The following is a 27,596-nucleotide window of genomic DNA, read 5'->3' as shown; positions in this document are numbered from 1 at the left end:
GTTTTTCAGAGAGTCAGAATGATCTAAAACCAAGAGCCGATGGCAAAACATGTGATATCCCAAAAAGATAAATAAAACATAGTTCCTCAAGTGAGTGAGTGCGTGCACGAGAGGACACGGCTGTGCGTGAGCATACTTGTGTGTGTGTGCTGAGTCAAATGGTGAGCTTACATGTCTCTTCAAATCCTTAAAAGATTCGGTAATGTGATATGTAGATAAATGTTTTGCAATACAAAATCTTACATTTTACAATCAATAAGTGTTGCTGGTTTTATCACTAATGCATTAGGTCAATGGGGTTTGCAATGGGTCAGATGGACATCTTTTTCCATATTTGTTCCAAAGTTTGAATTTCTAATAAAAAGGGACACCTCCCTTGTCCTTTTATTTTAAACACTTACATGTGGTGTTTTGTGTTTGTGTGTTTTTTTTTTTTTTTACATTAATCTCCATTTCAACCATAGATTGCACAGAAGAAGTGAACCCGTGACATCACCCATTGGTTTGGTGGACTGACATTTTTAAGCCTTGGCTTTTTGGCCCGTTTGGCAAATTATGACAATTAACTTTCACAAACCCATGAAAAACGTACTGTGAAAAGGATAAAGTTTGAAGACGAAAACCGAACAACATCCAGATCGTACAAATTCGTGGTAGTGACCTGTCAACACGAGGTAGCTCCGTCTAAATGGACCATCAATTACGAAATGAACATCATGCTGTATTGAAGAAGAGTTTGATTGAGACTACAGACTTATGTTTACTATGTTTGCTGAGGTGATGAATCAAGAACAAAGTAGAGTCAGTAGAGACTTCTATACAATCAGACTTCTATTTTTTTTTCCTTCTATTTTTTTCAACTAAAATTTAGGACGGCTCAGCATTTAATTACATGGAGCGTTAGCTACAAACAATCAACGAGACATGGACAGGAGGATTTAGGGATCGAACCAACAATCCTGTGACGAATGAGCGACCAGCCATCAGTACTGAGCTACAGCTGGACCAGTGTTTCCCCCTAGGTTTACAGCTTCGGGGGGGGGGGGGGGGGTCGGGGCTCGACGACACCGACATTGACACAAACACCAAAAAGCATTACTTTTTCTGTAAATAACATCATTTTGTGGCTGCATCTGTGCTTTTTAAAATATTAACAGAATAAAGAACAATAACTTTCAATTTAACCAAATTGCCCCGTCAGACCACAAAAAAGAAAACAAAATTGCAATCACTTAAAACAATAAAAATAAAGTTCTATCTGTGCAAAAAGTAAATGGTATGTACTTACTACTAAATAGGTCATTTTGGAAAAGTAAAAGCAAATTGCAGAACAAAACAGAATGATACTGCAGATGTGTGAGCATCAGGTTGTGTCAGTATTAGTGCTGCAGTGAGCTGCTTTCCTTTACACATCTTTTTAAAACGCGGTTGTAGACTTGATACGGCTGATCTCAGTCCACTCTCCATGTTGAGAGGAGATCTCTTTCCGGTTTTGAGAGACGGAACAGCAGAAAAGACGACTTCACGGAGACTTTGCGGAGATTAACTTTTGGCAAAACGCCAAAAATCGCAACGTAATTTGTTAACCGTAAACATTTACCTGAAAGTAAAGGCATTTATCTATGTACTTATTCATAACTTATTATTAATTATAATTATTTGTAATATTATTAATTTGTAATGTGTGAAGCCAGCAGCTCGTTGTTGGAACAAGACACGAGCACTTTGGCTCGTTCCACTTGGAGCAGGAGCGCTGCTCCGGGTTCAGAGAGCTGCTCCGGTGATCCTGCAGGAGGGCTACTCTTGCTATCTTCTACCTGGGAGCGTTTAAAACGCAGATACAGTTGTCTGCTTTTCACGCGACATATTCGTCTCCGCTCTCTGCCCGCTGCTGGATGCTCAGCGCTCACCTGTGTGCTCACGTGTCTCTGCGCATCGGAACGGAACAACGCCGTGCGCGATACAGAGAGCAGCACAGAGGAGAGGAGTGTTTACGCGCGACCACGTAGAGACAGAAATGACAAGCTGTCGTGTAGATCCCGTCAATAAAATACGGCCGTTTAGTTTGTTTAATAACAGAACAAGGTGTAGAGCTGTTCTATAGGAAAGATAACCTTAAATGACGTATTGTGATCTGGCGCTATAGAGAAAATTACAAGGGGGCGGGGGGTTATTTCAGGGGGGCTCCTGCCCCTCTAATATAATGGTAGGAGAAACACTGGCTGGATGTATCATGAATGGAACTATTGATAAATTACTCCTTAATATGTCTTTGGATTAGGCCATTGGAAGCAGCGTTGCATAACATTAAGCATACGTAAAATAGACGTCAACATTTGGTTATTTTTCAATCTATAATCAGTTTCTCAAATGATCACAGTGTGAAATTACATGTATTGTGAGAGAAGATTTTATCCACATGGACCAACCCTAATCTGTAAGTGACATGATGTTGCTCCTGTGCGCTGAGGCTCACAGTACACGGTTGTTTCTGTGCTCCGTCTCTCTCTGTGAGCTCTGAAAGGTGTGTCTTGGCCATTTGCGAACGAACAATAGCGTGTTGTTAGTGGGCTGTCAGTATGGTGTGTGCCTGTCAGTTTAGGTTTGGGCTGTTGTGTGGAGACATTGGAGTCTGACGGGCAGCCCTAACTCCTCTCTTGGCTGGCTCGGTCTGTCTCTGGGGCTAACTACTCTGACACAATGGAAACTTCAGCCTGTAACGTAGCAGAATGAGATGGCTTGATTGTGTACTGTAGACTGGAATGTTAGCTGTTGAGCTGTGGAATGAAACAGCTCGATTGTACACTGTACGCTGGAATGTCGGCTATTGAGTTGTCAGACTTTGTAACGGGGTCTTGTCTTTTAATCCGTGATTCAAATAGGTTTTGTCCCATTCACATGCCAAAATATGGGTCGCACGATGTGACTCTTCTTTCCACATGAAAACTGTGTTTTTACTTAAAATTGTAGCTGGTGTTCGAGCTAATATTTTTAAATTGAGAAGCAGTATGATCTCACAGATCTAAAAATTCCAGAAAATAGAATAAAATCACAAATGCCATAATTTATATGATTTTACATAAGACATTAATAATGTAAACTCAAGGCTCAAAGTTAAGAAGATTGGTCCAAATTCTGTGTCTGCAGACAATTGGCAAACCAAATCATTTCTTAAAGAAAATTACTGGTGTTGACCATCAGCATTTCACAAAATTGTAAATGATATAAAACAGGAAATCATCAGCATATCATTACATTCAAGAAGTTACAAAATGTAAATAATTGGCATTCGCTCAACTAATACTTTCTATGTCGTGACGTCTGCTGTCCGTGTCAATTTTTTACATTTTGGGGAACAGAAATGTTCCCAAAAATTCAATTCACTGAAATTGAAAACAAATAATGCAATATCCAAGTGTGCTTTTGAGTGGCAGCAGTAGCTCCACATATTGAGTCCTCTCCTCTCTGCCGTTCCCTTGTCCCATCACAAAGTAAACACATTAACATACACGTGTCCCAAAATGATTTTTGGTGTGTCTTGGAGCGTCGCTGTGTCTCTTCCCTTCAAAGAACTCAGACCTCAACTGATTGATTCTTTGCTCTCTTAATGCCAGGAGCTCCTCTTAACTCTGATGGTCTCTCCTTAAGCCTGCACCTGCGTGATCAGAGCTGACGTGCGCTCCGCCTCAGCTTTCTGTATTACCCGAGAGGATTTGATCTCTTTACTCTCACGAGTTAGACGAACACTTTCTCTCTTCCGTTTTTGTCTGTTTGGACAGAGCCGCCTCGTCGACCTTTAGACACAAGCTCCTGTTTGGTTCTGCGATGAGGTCTGCGGACGCCCGCTCGGCCTTCGTCTTCAGCGAGAGCAGCTGTTGGTCTTTGGTTCTTGTCTCTTGTTGAAGTTTCCGCAGCTGGAGCTGAGAGGCGTTGACGCTGAGGTGTCCTGAAGCTCCCGGATCTCCTCGTGTTTCTCCTGAGCCCACGTGTAATTTGCTTCTACGTGCTTTTGCAGCTTTCCTTAAATTCTTCTTGAGCTTCTTCATTACTTTCTTACAGCTCTTGAGTTCAGACGCCTGAGTCTCCACCTTTGCATAGCTCAACTGATTTGCTACAAGTGTAGCCCGAAGATCAAAAATGTCCTCCTTTCACTGAGACTTGTGGAGAGCTGCGTTGTCTGCGTTTTTCTTATGCAATACCTTCTCAAGAGGAGCCGTTGCTGATTTTTCCTCAGCCAGAGCTTTTTCTAGAGTAGCTGTTGATGATCTCTCAATTCTCAAGGCTCTCTGAAGAGTCATTCTGAGCATTTCTTCCATTTTCAAGTTTGGTTTTGGAAGACATCTCCTATTCTAAATGCTCTTGGAGAAGATCTCTGACGTCTCTCTTTCTCCAACATTTCATCTACGGCAAGAGAGAGATGGATGGAGATGGATGGAGACATGTCTACACAATCTGATTGTACTTAAATATAAAGGATTAAAAACAAATCTCACCATTTTATTTGAGGCCATGGAGTGAAGATAATTATAATTCTCCAGTTTTCACAGCAGTCACATGTCCAATGACTTCCTCGCCACTGCTCGGGCCCAGCGTGTCCACATGCGGGATGAAGGTGCAGGAGCAAAGGTTCTTCGCCGCTTTCACCGGTCCAAACGATTCGTCATCGGCAACATTTCTCACTGGAAACGGCGAAAAGAGAGGCAGCTCCTGCATCCTCCTCCTACTGCGAAGCAGCACCGTGTCACTATAAAGCACATTGTAACATTGCAGGCAAGCACATTGGCTGCACACAATATGGGGATCATCTGTACAACATAATGCAAACGGATAAGACAGCAGCAGAAAACACTGCTTCAAATCGGTAGGAATAATATATAAGGAGTTAGTATCTGTAAAATCACTAATACCAGTGTATTGATGTCCTTAATTATTGATCGGTAAGGCGTTTGATTCAGTCTTTTGGGCTCCAACTGTTAAAAATAGGTATTTATAACATATTCCTGGATTTAGTTACTATGTGTTTTTTTAATTGTATTAATTTAGAGGGTTTTTTGTAACTTCCGTTAAAATGACAACCTGTAATAATACAGTCAGTGGCCTGAAACTGTGGTTTCAGTGGTCGTTTTTAACAGATCTGAAATGCATATGAGGTAACATGACACAATCTAAGGTCAGTGGTTACAAATAGAATAGATTGAAATGGTGTTTTAATTTTTCTTTTTGGCTTTACGCACGCAATGTCAAGTCCCTTGAGTGTGGGAAAACGACGATGTGCATGCCCGATGGCTTTGGCACTGAAAGTGAATGGCACACATTTGATGCCAGATGCAGCTTGTTGCCTTTTGCCCCGTTACAATTTGATTGGTTCATTGCCAAGTAGTCTTGTGGTCAATTTCTCATAATTGACAGAAGTTTCTCTAAAAAAAATAAAAAATAGTAGCTGTGGTCACCATGACGAGGGTTATCTTCTACAGCACACATTTGAAAATCTGACTGAAGAAAAAGACGAGTCAAAACTCTGTGACGCCCACAAGCCAAACAACCAAACCTCTACTAATAAATAAACACATTTAACAGGGGGTTGAAATGGTGCTAGCTTTTTAGAAAAAAATGCTTTGTTTATTTATTTATTTTCTTTCTTGAGGAGATGGCACCTGATCAAGAACGGGCTATAATGGATTACAACACCATGGAAGGCTCATACAAATGTATGTTCTTCTATTCCATACTGGTTTCTGTATATCAAAACACACAATGCTCAGTTCAAACGATTAGGATGAAATGACTGTATTTTTATTGATGAAATCACAATCTTGGCATTAGCCATTACATGTGTAATAAAAGCAGCTTCGAGCTAACAGGCCATAATTCCCTCTCTATTGTATATTGCTGTAAAAAACATATCCTTCAACAAATGTATTTATTTAAGTTTCTCCACAAAACTGAATTTGAAGAAATTACAGTTTAACACATCGTGATAACGTTGTAATTTACCAAAGTTGAACGCACCATAATGTATCACAATGGACCTCTGTATGTTACCTGTTAGCACTGCTGCTCTCACCATGACCAGCTCTTTTTGCCTGATTTGTTGTTCACAATGTGACATTACCATTAACCAGCGATGACAAAGCATTAATGCCGATCCCCCACTCGCATCATTTTTACTTAATATGCGCCGATAAAGGATCGGCAGTGCTTTTTTTTTTGGCACACCATGACGAAGTAATCGAGGTGTAATTAAGTGATTAATAACCGAGGCAAAACTGTGCCAGCTGGCCTCTTGGTGTCAGATTACCTTCAGATTATCAGCAGCCTGATTCTAAGGTGATTATTCTTATTGATATTATTATCAATGGAAACAAACTATTTATATGTGTTCACCAGCACCCTGGCAGGTCTGACAGTCTCATATTTCCCCTCTTTTTTGTGTGTGTTCTCATGCACAGGGAATTGGTTGGCAGACAGAAGTGTTTTCGCTTGTTGGAAGAGATATTGAAGTTACCTTTTTAAGGTTTTAGACACAAGCAAACTGAGACACACACACCCACACATCTCTTCAACCCTCTAAGGGTGGCCAAGTTCAGGCCGGGCGAACATTGAAATGGCTGCTGTAAAGGTGGGAAGCCGACATGGGTCGGTAATCCCTGTCTTAACTGAGAATCCCAACCATCCAGCTGGAGCAATCAGCTGTGGTGATGTGTGGACAAAGCCTTAAGACCAACCCCTCTCGCCCCGGAGCCGACCTGCGCTCCCCTAACTAACGCAGGCCTGGGCTCGGCACACGGCAGATAGACAGAGAGACAAGCAGACAGACAGGCTGGCAGGCAGGCAGGCAGGCAGGCAGGCAGACAGACAGACAGACAGACAGACAGACAGACAGACAGACAGACAGGCAGACAGGCAGACAGGCAGGCAGGCAGGCAGGCAGACAGACGGACGAGGCCCGAGAGCTCTCACCGCAATGATGCGAGTACAAGCCAGAACATCTCTGTCAAGAGAGGCGCCTCATCAAACTTTGTCCGCGCTGTCAGAGGCTTCACGTTGTTCAAAGAGTCACGAGGCAACGTTTGACAGCCGAGGCGTTACTCACCGGTACTTTCTGCGAGCAAATATTGAGCCGCTGAATGGGTGTTGACTCAGCGCCTTGCTACATCTCACCAGTGTAAATCAAGAGAATTGAATTTCTGCTGCACACATCACTTTTTCAAAAGTCCCGACCTAAATCTGTCGTTTATCGCTTGTTTGTTTAAACTTGGACATTTGGGGGGGGGCATCCATCAAAATTCTCCCCTCTGCATGTGAGTGAGGAGGGGACAGGCCCGGCTGGACAGGGGCCCCGACATGCATGAGCTTGTGGAAAATATGTGTAATGAAGCCCTGTTTTAAAAAAAATAATAAAAAGGCTCTAGGCGCACACAGTTTCTCTTCATACGCCCGACAAACTCCAGCTGGGAGTCACGGCCCTGACTACTCTCTGGAAACAGACCCCTCTTGGTGGCGGCAACGTTGACTGAGTGTTGGCCAAGTTTGAACGCGCCCGCAATCCTGGTGCACTTTTGTCAGTTCACCGAAGCTGTGAGAACATCCTAACTTTATTTTTTTTTTCTTCGGACAAATAACAGCACGAGCTTTCGTTTCACGTTGCTTTGCTACCTGAGCTCATTTTGTGTCGGCAGGTTAAGAAGGGACAGATTTGCGTCTCCTTTTTTGTTCAGACAAACTTAAAGTATAATTGCTTTCACGTGCTCTGAAGAAACAAAATTACACGGCACGTCTAATCATCGATTGCTTGTAAATGTCACACGCGGGAAAAAACGTAAAAGGGCTGCCGACCGAGAAGTAAATCCTCCACCTTTTTTTAATGCCGCGGCGCACTGACACTGAAGAAGAAATGTGAAGCTACCTAATTATTAGTCACGGTGAAATACCACACGCTCTCAAGCAGGTGCGATCGCACGGGAAGCGAAATGTCAAGAGCGGCTGACCAACTGGCCGCTTGCATTAACTCTAAATGTGGAGAAGCGCGGTGACGGGGCCCCGGCCAATTGCATTTTAATGAAGCCGACGCCATCTCTCCGCCTCGGCAGTGATGGCGCGCGTCCGCAAATCTCAAGGTCTATTGGCCCCGCGGCGCACTCTTGTTCACCTCTAAAAAAAAGGATTTGTCAGTTGGCTTCCTTCTTTCATTCTTTTCTTTTTTCACGCATCACTCAGCGGGACGTTTCGGGGGGAGAGGTGCTGCCTGTCTGTCATGGTTATAGCTATTGTGAAAAGCCGTTTGACGTTGGATTCTTTTGTGCGAAAGCATAACATGTTTTTAGAGGAAATCTGGTTTAACTTTAAGCCCCGCAGGGAGCAGTCAAGAGCTCACCGGTCTCCTTTTTAAAACATGGAGACAAAGGGAGGCAGGAGTATAAAGACAGGTGGACCGAGCGTCGCCCCGAGCCACAGGCCTGACCGCATATTGCCCCGGGGCTGGTACCCATCAGCCGGTCGCTCCTCTGTACAAAGCCACTCTTTCTTTCCGTCACAAAGTTTGAGGTATGTGGGTTTGACAAAAATAAATGTAAAATGTGTCACTGTGACCTTCTCTGTGCTGGAGGGGGCAGAGAGAGATCGGTCGGGGTAGAAAGTGCATCTGCGGCTCTCGGTGGCTGTTGGTCTGAGATCTTCTTCTCCAGAGAGATGTTATTTTTTTTTGTGTGTTTTTTTCTTTTGAAAGGCAGCGTTGGTCATCATCTTAAGAAAAAAAAACTTTGAATATTTTTGTTGAAATTCTTATTGCGTCCAAACAAGCAATCGATGAATCAAATTCTCTAAAGCGTTGTTTATGTTCATCATGATAATTTGGGGGCGTGGCTTCAGAGGGAACCCCCTGAAGGGACAGATTTAGCATATTTTGGAGATTTAGTTTACAAATCTGTTCCTCTGCAGAGATGAGTGAAGTTGTAGCAAAGTCCTTTCCCTCTCTCTTTTCACCCATCCAACTATCTTTCTTTCCTTGCATGCTCCTTCTCCTCCCTTCCTCCATTCCTGCGTTTTCTCCGAACACCTCACTGACTCAGTGATTGACGTTCCTTCATGAAATCCTTCTTGCGCATGCTCTTCTGAGTGTATCTGAGTCTTCTTCATTTTTCTTCCTCTCCCATTCTCCATCTCTCTCACTTTTTTTGTTGTTGTTTTTTTTTTAATATAACCTATTCTCTGTTTTGAAAGCCCTTATTTCAGACAGATTGTCAGGCGAAGGGTGGGGGTGAGGGGAAGGAGAGAAGTCAGGGTGGGGGAAGACGAGCAAGAAAGCTATCCTTCACTGTCATCTTTCTACTCGAAACACTTCACAGGAAATTGCAGCACAGATAGACAAAGGCGGACAGGTGCACACACAAACACACACACACACACACACACACACACACACACACACACACACACACAAACACACACACACACACACTCACACACAGAGAGCATTCCCTACATCTTTATTGCTTCTTGTAGAAGTCCAGGAAGCGCTCCAGAGTCTCCCCCCTCTCTCCCTTCTCCCCTCCCTTTCCCAAGGCTGACACCTGTCAGATTGAGAGCAAAGGAAGAAATGCGAAGTGATTTACTTCCTCTTAGTGCATCTCCACGTGCATGTTCACAAAACCGGCAGTATTTCGTCAAGGCGCAGCGTCCGCACTCTGCCAGGAGGAACGCCGTTTTCATTTTTTTTCTCTTTTTTTTTTGTGGCACTGCTTGAAATGCCTCATGCCTCGACATTTCTATGCCGCCGGTTTGATAGTTAGCACTTAGTGAAGGGAAGTGGGGGCATTTCAGACTGAGGGAAAGTCTTTTCAGTTCCTCCTGTTGTTCTATAATTCTTTTTTACCATGTAAAAGATTTGAATATAATACACTTTTAAAAAAGAAAAACATGATAACACAAGCAATTTTTAACACACGTCCAGTGTTAATTTGGGCAAATTATTTGTATTTGGTTTCAGTCTTCATATGGAAACATAAAGTCGTTTTAAGACTTTACCAACACATGACTTTCATCCAGGAGAATGCTGCTCGTGCATCGCATGCAACCATAATTAAACATTGACTTGTTACATGTTGTTACTCTCAAAAAGTGTTATTAATTTGTGTTTACGAGATTGCGTAGTTATGTTATAATGCTATAATAACCATGCCGTTTTTAATTTTAGTTGTGTTGCTTGAAATTTATGTTTTTGAAACATAATTTAATGTTTTTAATGAAACATAATGAAACCTCTGTTTCAACATAATGAAACAGAGGTTTGCAGAAATGTACAATTGAATTCAGTTTATTTTATATAGCTCAAAATCACAGAAACAAATTTGCCTCGGAGGGCTTCACAATCTGAACATATACGACATCCCTGGACCTCACATTGGATCAGGAAAACTCCCCCAAATAAAGATAATAAAAACCATTTCACAGAGAAAAAAGTAAGAAACTTTGTGAGAGCAACAGAGGGCGGCGGATCCCTCTCAGCGGATAGACAGGAGCAATAGATGTCATGTGACCAGAATGAAAAACGTAGCAGAGTTACAGCACATTCAATGAATATGACCTTGATTCATGTCAGCAGAAGGAGGTAAGTTAGTCCGCCATGGCAAGGGGCAGGACCGGCTCCAAACAGCCATGATCCATGGTTGAAAGACAGGAACGGTTCCAGAAACCCACGATTCTTGGAAACTTGAGGCGAGGAAGCACAGAGGCTCCCGGGAAAGAATTAAAGTTAGTAATGTGCATTGAAGAGACAAAAACTTACCCAGAAGGGGAGAGAGAAGAGGAGAAGAAAGAGGAGAGAGGAGCTCAGTGTATCCTAAGATATCTAGGCCTATAGTAGCATATCCAGGGTCTTAACCAGGGCAAACCTGAGCCGGCCTTAACTATAAGAGGTGCAGTCTTAAGTCCATTTAAATAGTTTAAATGTTACATAGGTGAAAAAAGGCAGTCCTTGAGATTTGTTTTACGTGGGATCCAAAGGACAGGTTCTAGTCAAAAATAACTCTGAGATTCCTTATGGTGTTGGTGGATACCAGAGCAATGCCATTCAATGCAACTATATTAGCAGATAATTCATGTTTGAGGAGTTCTGCGTAAAATGACCTTGTTGACGGTCAACATTCACTTCCCGAGTATAGCTTTGGTGACGTTGTGGTAATCTAAGATTACATTTATACAAATAATAACTTTAGCGGGTTTCTTTGTTTGCCATTTCTTGTTTTATTAAAATTCTGAATGCTTTTAGGCCATAATTCTGTTACTTTGAATTCTTCCAAGAACAGTTCAAGCTGCAAAATATTTTTTTGGACCATCCAATCATCCATTATCCGAACCGCTTATCCTGTTTAGGGTTTGCAGGCCGCGAGAGCCGGTCACAGCTGTCAATGGGCGAAGGCAGGGTACACCCTGGACAAGTCTCTAGTCCACCACAGGGCAGACATAGAGACAGACAACCATTCATGCTCACATTCACACCTACGGGATATTTAGAGTCCAATTATCCGAACCCCAGGCCCTCTTGCTGTGAGGCTACTTGCTGTGAGGCTACAGTGCTAGCCACTACACTACCATGGACCAATCAACAGCATATAATATGTAACCCCGCAAATACATGCATGGTGTCTGATAGCATGATAAACACCATCGTCCATCCCTCCAGCTTTTACATAATTGCTGAGTTTTTAGGATCTGATGAAAATTGTAACAGTCCGTAACAGATTGTACTTTTATTGGTTACTTTTTATTCCTGTTTTTGTCACAAGCTGAGGGCAGTGACACAATGTCATTTTATTCTCTATGGACACCCTTAAGCATGCATGTGAATTGAATTATTAGCTGTCTGTGTCCCATCGCATTGGCCCTTTGGGAAGCACGAGCTGATTGGCACCTTGTCAAGCCTTCATAAATAATGACACTGATGCTAACAGCTTTTTCTTGATGGAAACACAAATAATCTTTTCCCATCTTGATTTCTATGATGAATTTATGCTGTTACTTTACACGAACCAGACACCTCGCACGTCTCCCTGCCTCAAGGCGTATTCCTTTTTAATCAGATACATATCATCTTCGATAAAACAACGGGTAGAATATATTACCCTCTTAACCCCAATTCTGCCGCTGTATGTAAGATAATGGTACCTTGCTTGTTTATTTATTCAAATATATTATGAACTTTTTTTTCTTCTCACGCATTTCTCGGGCCTCGGGAGGGATTTGGTTTTGTCAGGTTGCAAAGAACGGTGCTCTCAGCCGCACTATATTTGGACTTTGGAGAGAGGTTGGCGGATGAAATGAGATGCAGCTCAGCCTGCTGCGCGCATCTTTGTTATTTGTGCACACGTGGGAGTGGAAGTATGCCGTGCTGGTCTTGAGTTCTCGCTGTGGAAGAGTGAAAGGTAGTTAAGTCAGCGAGTAGCTGATGATAATGGATGACACACACACAAACACATTGCACTCACAGAATCGGTCCTGGAGGATTCTTTGGAAAGCTTTTGGCGGCTGACAGACGGACAGCGTCTCACAAGTATCTCTAATTGGCTGAAAGGAGAGAGACAAGTGGACGAATGAAGTGGAGGATGAAGATGGTGACAGCTGAGATGCGTCCTCCCTTGTTTGAAAGATTATTTCATTTAATTTGTGTAGCCAATTAATGTCTACACTTCCGTTATTATATTGTAATACCTTACTGTGGAATGAAAGTCTGAAAGTGGATGAGAACAGATGAGGTTGCAGAACTTGAGCAAAGAGGGTCATGAGAGAAACATTTCCTTTTTTCTGTTTGAGGGCTGAAGTCCTAAAAAAAAGGGAAACATGTTGTAAAATTATTCCAGTGTTATTCTGCAGTTTTGGTTGAACATTGGTCATTGGGGTTGTTAGAAGAAAAAATGTGCACAACTAAAATAATAATAAAAAGTCCATGCTGTCACACACTCATCGCCTCTGCATTGACTTGTTTTAAACGAGTCGGCGCTTTGGTCCCAGGGACCTACCTCAATACAACATCACAAATGATCAGAAAGTGGCACAGTGCTTAAATATTACAGACGTGTCCACAGCGTTGTTGGAGGTGCGTCCACGATCAAGATCAAGTAGAAGTAAAATCTGTCCCACAAAAAACGTGAACAGACTCCTCTAATTAGTTCAGATGACACGACAAGACATCGTCTCCTGATTAGATAGATTGCCACTTGTACACCAGATAATATTCCCAGTTTGTTTCTCTCAAATGTGATCACAAAATATTACGAGTATATATTAGTCCCCCAAGCACCCCAAGCCCAGCAGCGTAACGTTGAATAACTTCATTTAAATTGCTAAAATTCAGTAAAGCCTTGTGGCAAAAAAATAAAAATAAACTTACCGTTATGTTTATGTGATTACATAAACTCCGTAACATTGCCGTCATTTTCACACGCGGCCGTAACGTTTCACTAGATTGTTGATAAATACACTTTACAAAGTCAACGCTATGTAACCATCAGAGCTTGTAGGCCTCCAGTGAAGTATGATAGATTCTTATGGGTTGTTTATTAGTACCTGAAAAATCCAAGTGCGGCCGGGGTTGTTTTTTTTCCTACTCCTCCGACTTTTCAGACTGCGACGGCCTCCGTGTTCGGGAGATGTTTCTTCAAACGAGTCACAGCAGAACAGTATGCAAATTGTAATACCCAGCAAGCCTCTATCTGAGCAGGTTTAGGCATAAAGCTTATAACTTTTCCATTTTTGAACTGAACAGTTTTTTGACTAAAATCTTCGGTAACAGGCCAAGGCTTTCTTTTTTTGTGATTTTGCAGATTCTGATTCTTTAGGTCATTATGTTTCCAAATAGGAGTCTTACAACTCTGTAGGTTGTTGTTTAGGCCTCGAACCATAGAGTTGGAAAAACTCTGGGGCTGCTTGAAAAGGTATTTTTGGGAAATCTTGCTCAGATCATGCTGGATGTGCGTAGTTATGATCACCTTTTCACAATTGAATTCTGAATGATGATATATGATATAAAATAATGCAAGTATTAGAACTCATTTGGGGTTCATTTGACTACTTGAACAGACCTCGGGGGAGGTGTGGGGAGGGTGGGGGGACTGAAAATGTCTTGTATCAGATGACTCATTGAGGCTGATTAAGAAACAATGCTGTTATGTTTTATCATTAATTATATGACCATTGATTACATCCAAATATAACGGTGTGAAAGCAAAGATACATTTTCTCCCCAACCGACTCAAATAAGAGTACAAAAGTATGCTACGTTAACGCTGATAACTCTGTTGTAATAGTCGCCAACTGTTAGCAAATGACGACAACAACAGCACCGACACCAGTTTGTGTCGTTTGCTTTTGTTGCCAAAAGCTTTGAGAATGCATCTCATAGTTTTCCCACAATCGGAGGACTTGGCGTTGCGAGCAAGGGTCTAATAACACCAACCCCATATTATTGTTTTTTTTTTTTTGTGGAACGAAAGGCTTGATAGAGGAAATGCTGTTCCCAGCAACTTCTTTATTATTGAATGACCCTATGAGTATAAGACTGAGGACACAAACATCTTATGGCCAGAAGATAAAAACTTTTGTTTTCAATGAATTCTTTCCTGTGAATAGCAGCATGTTGACTCCAGTAAATGTGTGGGTGTGATAATGTCCACAGGATGCACTTATGAGCTTCTTTGAAAAGTAGAATATTTATTTAGTTTTACTTCGACAAAGAATTGCAATGTTTGGCAAATATGATGCGTGACAAGAGTTGGGAAGGCTGCCTGCTATTTAATGAAAAGTGTGAGGAATCAGAAATACAGTTGCAGACCCAGCTTAGTGACTGACAGTTGAAAGCACAGAGAAAACTGTTCTCGCTATTCTTTTATTTGCTGAGAAAGAAATTACAAAGTTAGCCGTACACTAGATAAAGTTTAGAAAATGAAGTTTTAATCTCAAGTAAAAATGCACACGTTTGAGGCGGAATCCTTGAATTCTGAATCCTTTTTTTTATCCAAATAAGCCATGTGTCTTCAGGGTTCGGTTAGTTTGTTTTTTACTTTGTCCAGTAAATAAATTCTCAGGCTTTTAACACATCTACCAGGGCCCTGTTCCTCGGTTCAACAAAGTCGATCAAATATCCTATAATCCAGCTTAACCTAACGAGATGACTGACTACAGAATATGTCGGTTCCACGAAGGTGGATCCTTCCTCAAACGGTCTCGTTCATTCTAACCACACGTCAGTCCTCAGGATAACTGTGCGTCCCCACTCCACTTTAGAAAGAGAAAATTTGAACGCCAAATTCATGATGTTGTCTTTCAAAAAAGAGAAAGAGAAAGGCGGTATCTTTTCTCTGCTGACGAGCAGAGGATGATCATGACTACATACGATGAATTCCAGTACATAATCATGGCAAAATCTAATGGTGTGTTCACATTGAAAGCGTAGTAAACATTTGCAACACTTCGTGTTGTGAATGCAGCGTAACACCGCCTCTACTGGTTGGGATAGAATTATTGCAAAATATAAAATGAATTCATCTGTCAAAAAAAAAAAGTATCGGCTAATTTTAAGTGCCTCATCACCCAAATCAATCAGATTACATTTATTTAAATGTGCCCGCATTATGTGAGACGGACAACGCTCGGCTGCGCCGGTGTTCAACGTACAGCTCCAGAAAGTCTCGTAAATAAATGAGTCTCTGTCGGCAGAATCAATAGCGCTCATATGAAGTCATCATGATGTGAAATCGGATCTTGGCGATCTGGAAGAACTCTCTTCCTATAAAACTAATTTAATCAATGAGGAAGGGAGCTGCTTTTTGTCCGGTGGGAGTGGCCACCTTATCCAGTGAACTTTCACTGAACCTGCTCTGGACCAAGTTAGGGGATTTTGATGTGTTGGCTGATTAATGCCCTTGTGTGAAATGTATCTGTGTGCAATGTGAGGTGTCTTCCTTACACTGTGATTATTGTCTGTTTTTTTAAATATATATATATATATATATATATATATATATATATATATATATATATATATATATATATATATATATATATATTAGAGCTATGAAAAATAACGCGTTAACGCGCTATGATTAAATTACATGATTAATGTGTTAATTTTTTTAACGCATTTAACGCATGAGCAGAATGATCCAATATACCTATATCCAATATCCATATACCTATATCCAATATACCTATTTAACTATTTCCGCTCTAATGCAGCTAGATATATATCATATACATCTGACATCTACGTATATATATATATATATATATATATATATATATATATATATATATATATATATATATATATATATATATATATATATACACATAGATGTCAGATGTTCACTCTGCGGGAAGACGTTGACGTTTCACCAGCACAACCAGCCTTAACATCTCAACGCGCAGCATGTTGGTTGGCGAGGGGCGTTCAAGAGCAATGCGTCAACAAAGACCCCTCACTAAGTCTGCCTGTGACAAGCTGAGTAGCACAGTTGCGGAATGGATTGAAAAAAAGCTGTCGACCAATTAATATTGTTGAGGATGAAGGTTCACCAAAGTCTTGTGAGTGGCAAAGGGGGACCCGAGCGCCAAAGCACCCAAAGACGCACAATCATGACACAAATCCACGCGCTGTATAAAGTTGGAAAGAACAAAACGGAAAATGACTTGGCTGCTAAGGATCATGTGGCACTGACAGGGGATCACTGGACTTCTGTGAGTAATGAGAATTACCTGGTGACCAGACGTCCTCTTTTTACTGGACATGTCCTCTTTTCGAGACCTAAAAAATGCGTCCGGCAGGGAGTCCAAAAGCGTCAGGGATTTTGTCTCATTGGATATTTGTCTTTTATATATATCAGTCTTTTATCATATATATGTATATATATATGTATATATATATATATATATATATATATATATATATATATATATATATATATATATATATATATATATATATATATATATATATAGATAGATAGATAGATATATATGCAATTATTTTTTATCCATTGTTGATTTTGTGTTGCCGAACTATTTTGTGTTGTGACCTATGGACTTTAGTTTATTAGCTGACCATTTCCTTTTGGACACTCAGCCTGTACATTCTGGCAGGGGGACAGTCAATGGAAATCAGCCTTGCGGCTGGAATTGGGTGCATTTACATTTTAATTTTAAGTGTTCATCAATGTACATTGTCCCTCTTGAGCAATTTTAAAAAAAATTTAAACCCCATTTTTTATTGTTCAATACCTTGTTAATAATTTTGCAGGTATTTGATCAACAGTCAATTCAGCTGTATATGGTATGAAGCCATGTCACAATCCATTATTCTGAAAAATCCCTAAAAAATTGTCAAATTGTATTTTGCACTGAAGACTCTTATTGTTCTGAAGGCACATTGCTTAAAAAATGCACACACTCTATGCAACATAAAATAGCTAATTGATATGCGAAAGTTGCAGTATATTTTTCCCTACCATAGCGAAGGCACAATCCACCAAAATCTGCTTCTGATTGGATTGCCCAAATGTCCTTAATGTCCTTAACCTAAACCTAACTAATCTCACGCCTCATGCCTAAATGTATTCAATACAACCAACAAAGGCTATGAGTAGTAAGAGGCTGAATGGTGGGGTCATGCCTTCATCAGCACTTGGGAAGGTCTGAGGACGTCATTCTGCTTAATAATTAGCCATGTACTTCTGTTTGTTGCACGAAGAGTTGGTATTTTTGGAGCAATGGGCCATAAGAACAATAAACTGTCGGATAAATGGAGCTTTCAGTCAATGGAAAATATATCAGACTGCTAGGGTTTCAGAATAATAGGCCGTTTGGACAATGGGTACTGCCTCACCGGGTCGATGGCATGGCTGGAGACTTTTTTTGCAATTGACTGAAATTGAAATTCTGGTGCCCGATATGGAAGAGACAAATCCAAAGTTGTAAAAGGTCATGACAAACTGTCAGCTGTAAACACTGGTGAGCAGCACTCCAGAGGCAGACAAGAGATAATATCTTCTTCATCCCGCTTGGTATGAAGCAGCACACGTCAGCTAGGATGGTAGACATTAATGTGCAGTTTATGGACATCAATTACCTGGGGGGGTTGCGGACTGAAATTGAAACTTGTTAGTTATTACTATCCTCTGACTGCTATATGGAGCTTCCAACCAGTATTTTAGTGCCGAATCCTTAGACCACCTTGAGCAAATATATGTATTGTTTTGAGAGATTAAAATGTAATCCAATCAGGATTTAACAGCAGGTTGTTGCTAACATTGGACTAAATGGGTTTACAACTCAATTACATTCTGGTGTTAGACGGCATGATGACATCTCAGCATCTCATGCTTTCTTTCATCTAATGTTGAAAGACTTTAACGCTTTGCTTTGTAGTGGGACTTTATTTCAGCTCAACGCTCCGACGCACAGAGCATATTTCCCTGTCACTGTCATTGTTGTATCATCTCTTCTCTACTGTGAAGTCGACTGCCAGCTCTAAATGGCCCTTTCTTCAATGAATTTCCCACATTTAATTCATTTAATGCCTTGCCTGACACATCAGCTGTCTTTTGAATTGTCTGTTACCCAATATTATTAGCTGGGATGTTCTTTTTTAAATATATCTGATCCTACCGATCGTATAAATGGATGTTTTCCTTTCTTCTAAAGGCCACAATGAAAGTCTGTCTGTGCTGATAATGTGGCGGCAAAGCCAAATGGATAAACCAGTGATGTTTGAGTGATGTATTAGATTAATAGAATTGTGGTTGTAATAACTCTAGCCCAAGTCGTAAATGTTTAATATGGTATCGTGAAATGCGCAGCACTGACAGAAAGCGTGGCCCAGAATGGATTGTTTTTACTCGGGGCTAAAGATCTCTGTCAGCAAATCAATGGAGGAGATTGAGGCTGTGCCGAGACAGTCTGTTAGGCTGGCTGACACTTTGGGGGCCTGTCTTGTCCTTGGCAATGTCTTACTTGGTTTTATTTTGTCTGGTCATTTTAGTTCTGTCAGTGCTTTTTTGTTTTTTGAAAGGAAGGGCGGTAAGGGGATTTTTGCTTGACTGAAAAGAGAAAAGGGAAAAAGTTAGACAAGAGACTAGGTGAACAAAGGTCACTGGATTTTTCAAAGTTGCTCGTGAGATGATGAAGTGACCACAATCCTGCTTGACAGAAACCTGAACTGGAATTTCTGAGTAATACCTTAAGGACACTGGTCACAGTTATTTCCTCTGGGGGCCGGGGTGAGTCGGACATGTAGGGGCAGGGTATCATATCCTAGGGCTGGGCGATAGATTGACCTTAAAGATTTTCACTGTAATATATTCCTCAATAGCAATTAAATTAATAACTGGACGACCAGCCATGTTTTAGCTTCCATCAAAGTCTGTCCTTCCCTCCAATGCAAAATGACTTGTTTCACAATCAGAATTAGATCAATCGGGTCCAATAACATTAGGAAAGTCCTGATTGTATTATTTTCTCCCCATTAAAGTTAGTAGAGTGCTAAACCAGCTTGGCTGGTGGAAGTCCCTGGTGCGCATTCCCAAAAGTAGAGCACAGCAGTGTGTCCTATATGCTGTACTTATGTAATCACACCTCAATGACCTAATTAACCGTCCAGTATAGGTCCTAAGAAGAATTCAGTCAAATTTGTAAACCTTACCATTTTCTTTTTGTATTTCAGCCCAGGTCAGTATGTCAGAGTAAATGTATGTACATTTATACTGCAAATGTTATTATTTTTAATTAATTGATTTTGATGTGTTCTGCAACGTCAACACAATATTGCATTTTTTACTTGGTTTATTCGAAGCGCAAAGGAAATGGCGAGAGTTGGTAGCTGGTAACACTCGGAGGCTGTAAAGTGTTCTCGCGGATCGCTGGAAAAGAGAGTGGACACAGCTTGTCCTTCTCTGGAGCGGAGTAACTGTCTTGCTAGTCAGCTAGCGAGCTAGTTGGTTTGCTAACTCCACCATGCTGTAATGCTATACTTGTTAAAGAAAATAAGCCCACAAAGTTGTCTTTCAACTTGTGATACCAATGTGCTTTTCTACGCTGTTACACGAGTGCGTGGATGAACCATCAAGTTTTTACATGTTTTTCTCCGGCTCTCAGGGAACATTACTACTCAATTGGTCATTTAGTCGTCACAGCAAACCCTTACCTCGGTGAGCACGCGACAGTTGCAATAGCAACCGTACATGTAAAATGACCGCTTCTCGGACCATCCTGATATGTTGACTTGGATGGGAACGTCTGTTCTACTTTTATTCTGTTTCTGTGGGGTATTCCTATTGGTTTGCTTTTTCCATTGCTTTCTTCACTTTGTTAATTTATGCATACCACTGCCCGTGGTTGAGTTGGATAAGTACTTTCTTAGGTAAGGTTAGGGCTGGGGTGGTATGTAGAATGATATGTAGCCTTTCTTGTAAAAAAAAAAAAAAAAATAGTTTGACCTGCGGTATATGATTTTTTTTATTTTCCGTCTGAACATCATGACATCGAGATTTGAAACAGAGCAAACCAAATACGAGTCAAAGCAGTGAACCTTACTCTCGGTAATTACCGACCGAAAGATTCTGACACTTTCTCCTCGTTTGAGCGAGTGGCAGATACACACTGAGTGCACCCTGACGCTCCATTGCTTTCTTACTGATTAAGCTCCAGAAGCATATTCTGCAGCAAGCTTGGCAGATATGCTAAGAGTATGCCGAAATGAAAGCTGCTGTGTTTAAAAAAAATCTATGAGCCGGTGCCTGAAGCCTACTGTCAGCGTTTTTCTCTTTGGAATAAAAATAATAGTGAAACCTATGTGGAGTTGCTCACCTGTCACTTTACTCATTGGTGTTCTGTTTCCGGTGTCGATACCATTGCCAAGCTTTGTAACCTTGTGGTGCTCAAACAACTGAGAAGTTTGTTGCCTAAATTCGTTGCCTTGCGTACCAACTATTACCAAGCACTCTTAGCAATAAGCTTGGGAAGCAGCAGCGGGTGCTTGTTGGACTTAAAAGTAATTAGAAGTAGGGATAATGCATTAATATTAAGTATGTAACAGAGCATTTCACTTTGCTTTAGTTGGACTTATATTTAATGGAGAGTAGAGCTGAAATTATATTGTCCATCAACAGCAAATTAAGTGGCAGCTAATTTGATAATTGATTAAAGGACAAGCAAAAACAGCATTACCATTTAACAATTTGAGAATTTACTGCTTTTCTTTCTCTTATGTAATTCATAAAGGACTTACTTTTTGTTTGTTTTTCATATCTAGCATCATTTTTGACGAATTGGGAGTGAGAATGTTTTGAAATGCCATATGGTGACCTTTTTAGACTTGCAAACCAAAATCGCAGATACGTCCTTAAAGTGTTCAGAAAAGGATACACCACTACTAAATGGACCTGGTGGTGAGATTGTCTAGAACAAGCTTTCACATAGTTTCCTTGTGTCGCCTCCTCTTCTGAAACCATAAATACACCTTTGCGTGCTAAATGTATTATCTATACTCTCCATAGCAATTAATGAAATGAGTGCATACCTTAACTTCCCCTGAGTTAATTCAACATATTGCTACGTTTCTACAGGGAACACTATTGCATTAATCCAGCTGACACTTTAAATATTTGCATCTGCAGTGTGTGTGTGTGTGTGTGTGTGTGTGTGTGTGTGTGTGTGTGTATGTGTGTATGTGTTTTTGTGTGTGTATGTGCGTCTGTGCCTCCGTCTTCTCTTTAATTGGGAATTTGTATTCATTAAATGCCCTGAATGAACACTAAGATGCAAGTCCACACCTGTTGTTTGTATCGGCGGCGGCGGCTCTGAGGGAGGCGGGTCAGGATTAACAGCGGCCTGCCGTCCCCACTTCGCTCTCATCAATAATCACAATCACATCATGAATCCCCAATTATCTCCCAAGCTGCTGCCCGCGGGCGAGATCCGAGGCTGTCTTCCAGTTTTCGAAAAAATAATGAAAAGAATCTCCTTTTTGAAGCTATTACTGCACTTCCCGCCATAGATTTACATCCTAATTATTCTTTTTTTACCCGCCAGTGTATCTCATTAAAGTGGAGAGGAAAGATTAAGTTTTTGATCAAAAGGGGTGTGTTCGGGCTTCTTGCAGGCACGGAGACAGAGGCGTTGAGATCATTTTCTACTCGTCGCAAAAATTCAGAGATGACTGACAGCGAATAGGCTTGTTAGCCTCACATGCCTACTAGGTAACAGTATGTAGGGAGCTAGGTAATGAGGTGGCTTCTTTCATGTGGACCGAAGCTTTAATCCCCAACACATCACTGCAGCGAGACATATGGTAAACGGTGCATTGTTTGTCACCGATGCACACTTTGTTGATTTGGTCCGTTCCATTCTGATTCTTTATACTTCCCCTCTGAAATTGATGCATCTGTTTCTTTCTCCCGACGCCTTACTTCTCTTTTTTTCATTCCTTCCTTTCCGCTGTCAGTCCTCTCTCCACTCCTCCTTTGCTTTGTTTTCCTTCTTTCCCTGCCTCTCTCACTCATTTTAATATGCCTGCGCACAGGCGACGGCCAGGGCCAGTTTATGTTTTTGGGTTGTACGTCTGTCCGGTCTTTTCTCATTAACGCAATATCTCAGGAACGCCTGGAGGAATTCCCATCAAATCTGCCACCAATGTCCAACTGGACACTTGAACATGAAATATCAGGGAAGCTTTCAATCAAATTTGGCACAAACATTCACATGCCCTTAAGGTAGAACTAATTAGGATTTTGCTATTTCTGACAATTTCACACAAATGTCTTCCAGGATAAAATAAAGTGATAACATTTTTGACAGACATGGATGTAAACGGCATAAAGGCTGATTGGCGAAGGCGATATCCAGGTTAACATCAGCATTATTTTAACTTTCTCAACCTCCTCATTCTGTCCCTCATTTGGAATTAAAATCCAAATGAAGATTATCACCCAGATTATCAACTGATGGAATGGCTGTTAATAGCGGATAGCTACCGTTGCAATGCTTCGGATGGGCCAATATGCACCTACCACTTCCCACTGAATTCAACCAAAACTACCTTGATTGGTTTCGGAAAAGATTGGGGTTCGGGTCAATATAAGTATGACGTCATTTGTAGCAAAACTATGGTCGAAAATCTGTTGGTTTTTGATTTTCACACTGGACACAAACAGCGGTCTGCGAGGCGAAAGTCCATCAAAACTATTGCTACCGACAAACACCTTATTTTGTCACTCTCTATATATACGAAGCCACCAGACTTCCTCCTTTACTTCTGAGAAAAGGACTCTAGCCACTAGAGGTTGACGTTGTCATCAACCATGTGAGTAGGTGTTGACAGTCCCTTTGAACCCATTAGTAGGTGTAGCAGGAACCTCCTCAGCCGTATTATGAGGCTAATAACATACGAAACAGGTACCTTTTTCAAATTTCCTCATTTCCTCCCAGCTGTGTTCATCGCCCATACACCCTCACCTACGACTACAGTCTACTTTCCTTTAATCGTGTGAGCTTAAAAATGATGTTGAACACGACCAAGAGACAGAATTACTACAGCAATCCATTCGTTATTTGTTGTCAGTCAGGGCCAACCCGCTGACATTGCCATCCACACAGCCTCTCCACCAGTGTGGCAACAAATAGTTTAAGCACCAATTATCATGAGTGGTATTTGCTTGCTTGCTTGCATGCACCATATTCAGTCTCAGAACACACAAAATATATTTGTTTACTTATTTTTCCTTCCTTCCTTCTACACACACACACACACACACACACACACACACACACACACACACACACACACACACAGACAGACACACACACTTTGCATAACATCTCCCTGCTGCCCTCTGTTCCCGCTGTTGTTTCTTCCTCCCTTCATTCCCGCCTTGGATTCGTCTGTTTCGTGTTCTCCTTGTCACTCCATCGCTGTACAACACTCATCAGGCGGATATTGGGTGATAAGGTGTAATCAGCCCCCCACACCCCACACCACCACCACCACCATCTCAACCTCCGCGACTGTGTCAGCGCTGACATGTGGGTTGGCATTTACTGTGTGACAGCAGCTTGACACCAGTTCACATCCCTCTTCATTAGGGGAACTGCAGCCAGTTATATTTCTGTGCCAATCAGCCTCGGTGTAATCAGTTGGGTCCAACATACCAATCTAGCCCTGTGACAAGATAATTACCGCGGGTTCTCAAGGGAGACGTGTCGCGGAGAAGGAGCACAGGACTCAAGTAGAAGTTGGAACTCAAGTTGGACCATTAGTACAGTGTAACGAGTGCATTTTAGAATTTTGGGTTCCCTCGTCTCCAAGATTTTAAAATGTTACTCGATGATATAAAATAGGGAAGTAGCAAGGAGAGATCTTTAAGCCAGGAGACCGCTGTCCTTGTGTGAAACCAGAACTCAACGTAAATTTCGCCAATTTCTTAACACAACTCAACCTCAATCAAAAAATTCCTTCTCCTTCTGAAAATATGTGACTAGTTTTTACTGCCTGAAGCAGCATGAAAAGATCCTTTTTCTGTGGGTTACACGGTGAATGCCATTTCACAATATGACATATTTTACTGTAGCTGCTATGAGCCTTATGAAAGTTTAATGAGGGAGAAAAAAAAAAGTTAATGCATTCTTTGCTGCTGCTGCTGCTGCGTAACAGAGACAAGCACAAAGAGAAGCAGTGTGTAAGCGCTTCTTCTCCCTCTCCGAGTCCTTTTTTCCCAGTGTTCAGTCTATCAGTGGTCACAAACATCATCCGTCTGACGGGTCAAACAGTCCGGCCGTCTAAACTCATACAAATATTTCTGTTGCGGTCTGTCTTGCTCCTCTGGCCTTGGAAGCAACGCCTCCAGTTCACCTTTTCCATTTCCCAGTTTCCCTGGGCGTCTGCGGAGCCCCGCCCTGCCCAGACTTTCCTTCAGCCGGTCCTCTCTGCCTACTGTGTTTTTATTTTTCTTCCAAGTGGTCATAAACACAAATCCCTGCGAGCGGTGGCATTATTCCCGCGACATGGCGGAGGGCAAGGAATTCATCACTCACTTTGAATGAGTTACACCTCGCCTCGGCTCAAGGTCAAAGCAATTACTGGACTTTCACTCCTTACTCTAACCTCCCTCTTCTCCCTTTTCTCGGCTCTCTTCTCCACAAAACTCTACTCCTCATTGTCCCCCCTGACCCGGCTTTCCTTCTGCCACATCTCCGACAGCCACTGCTGCTTTTTCTTTTTCTCTGCCGTTCTTTTCTTTTCCCAACTTTGTCACCTCACTCGCCTTTTTTGCTTCCTCCCTCCACAATGTTTTTGTGGCCAACGCATGTCACGCACATAAATTGCTTGTTTGTTTCCCCCCTCTTCTTCTTGAGAGGTTTTTTTATTCCCATTTGTGTCTTACCCTGTGCAACATGCATTGCATTGTGAACTATTTGAAGTTGCTTGACAACTACAAACTCTCTTGCTAAAATTATTTTTTCAATAATTTTATTTGTCATCCATGGAACCATGAACAAAGAAGTATGAAGACAGCAAAAGCACACATAGGGGAGATAGATGGGTAAATGTTTATTTTACTACATTTGCTGTTGATTGTCCTAAATTTACCAAAAGTTAGTAATAGATAATGTCTGCATATTAAAACCTTACATTTCTGAAAAACTTGTTATATAAAAAAAATATTGACTTAATGTAACCACTGAACTTTATGTCATTCATATATATATATATATATATATATATATATATATATATATATATATATATATATATATATATATTATGAAGGTCTTTATAGAGTTGTTTATATATCATTTATCATTCAATGGATTATTTTTGTCTTTTGACAAATTCCTTACATTACATGTTTTCCGAAATGTTGTGTTTAAACATACAAATGAGGTAATATGGCATTCTAACTTTTGGTAAATTTACGAACAATATCCAGACCAAAAAAAGAAAATATTCTGCTTCCTTTAATCAGAGCAGGTCAGACAAAAGTAAGAGTATTATGAATACTAAGGCTTAAATACATTATACTGTGACACACAGTGCTGTACTGTGTGTATAGAATACGCTATAATTACAATATGCTTAAATACACACATATTAGGGAGAATCTTCAGAGTAGCAGAACTGGCGGATACAGTAGCGAAAAGAGCTTGTTGCATTCCTCTTTATAGATACATTGTAACATCAGTTCATCAGATCTGATTCTTTCCTTTTATATTTTTTTTACAATCAAGCTTTTCTTAGATAAGCCCCGTCTACGACACCGTACCAGAAGATTAAACTGCCAGAGGCCATTTCAAAATCAGCACCTCACCCGCCAGAGGCAAAGAACTAGTTCTTCGTTGAGCACATAATGACCTTTGTGTTCTTCCCAAATTACAGCTGAGAAAAGCCTGCAGCATCCGTAGCCTGCTATGAGAAAGGGCTAAACTTATGTCCTGAAAGGGAAAAAAGATTACAGGCTTTTCTTTTTCACAAACGCCTGAATAACGGAGCCAATCATTTAAGATTCACCTGACCTGAGTGATTGCAAATGGATGATAAGAAATCAAAGTTGCTACAGGCTCTGAATTACACAGAACAGGACGGGGGAGTGGACAGACAGGGCGTGTTGGGACATGTTGGGGCACTAACTTACACGGGTTAACAAAACTACCCACCCCGCGTTCTCCTATTCTCTTCTCTGTTCCCACACGCTGCGGGAAGATCTTGATGATAATGATGCTTCAGATTTAAACCCATAGCGCCTGGTCCAAAACCCTTTGAGGTGCCATAGATGAGTGGCTGCAGTCTTTAAAAACATCATCTCCATTTCCAGATCCACTTCAAACGCAAATTCAAAAGGCATTCTGTGGAAGCTTCCATTTTTTTCTCCTTCTTCTATATCAAAAACCTCCGTTTTCAAAGGGCTTTCGTGGCAGTTGATTTATTTTCATTCTAATGGCTTCATCTAATTTCTTATCTCAGCTTGAAAGTTGTTTTTTTCTTGTTTTTCCTCATCTGTCACAACATATTTTTTTTATATTTGCCACATATTTTTTTTTACTTTACATTGCTGATGAAAATGACTTCATCTACTCATTCAACGGAGTCATCCATTTTCCCAAACTACCCTGAAGTTAAATGGCTCGATAAACAGATCAGCGAGTACCAGCAAGAGGTATATTAGGATATGAAAATGGGATGATCTGCGGCTGTGATTTTTCTCACATTAATGCAAATATTCATTCATATATATATATCCAGGCCTGCACCACAGGGTTCTGGGCCGGATGACTTTACGGTACAAACAATTCTGAGCACTCATTCTTCAGCCGTTATTAATTGCAGCTGTTTTGGTTCTTTGCACCAAACAGAAGAGGGAAGTCTGCCAAGATGGAGCGCAGCAGTGATCTATGCTGACTAATATGACAGCGTTTCCTCAGGTGAACGTGTCACATATTACGCCTGACACTGGTGTGATGGATTATCCGGCCCGCAGGTTATAATATCTTGGAGGGGACTCACACAAAGATGCACGCACACTCACAAAATCATTGTGTCACAGGAACAGACACACAGCAAA

General features: G+C 41.1%; 1 protein-coding gene across 2 annotated transcripts in view; it reads left to right on the top strand.

Annotated features, from left to right (window-relative positions):
• spon1b (spondin 1b) overlaps positions 1 to 27,596 on the top strand; it is an 82,251-nt gene that overhangs the window by 30,712 nt on the left and 23,943 nt on the right. The gene's annotated exons all lie outside the window — the stretch shown is intronic.

This window comes from Clinocottus analis, unplaced genomic scaffold, assembly GCF_023055335.1.
Source record: "Clinocottus analis isolate CAN_PGR_092001 unplaced genomic scaffold, fCliAna1.0.p SCAF_6, whole genome shotgun sequence".
Classification (NCBI taxonomy): Eukaryota; Metazoa; Chordata; class Actinopteri; order Perciformes; family Cottidae; genus Clinocottus; species Clinocottus analis.
This window is presented reverse-complemented; position numbering and strand designations above follow the sequence as displayed.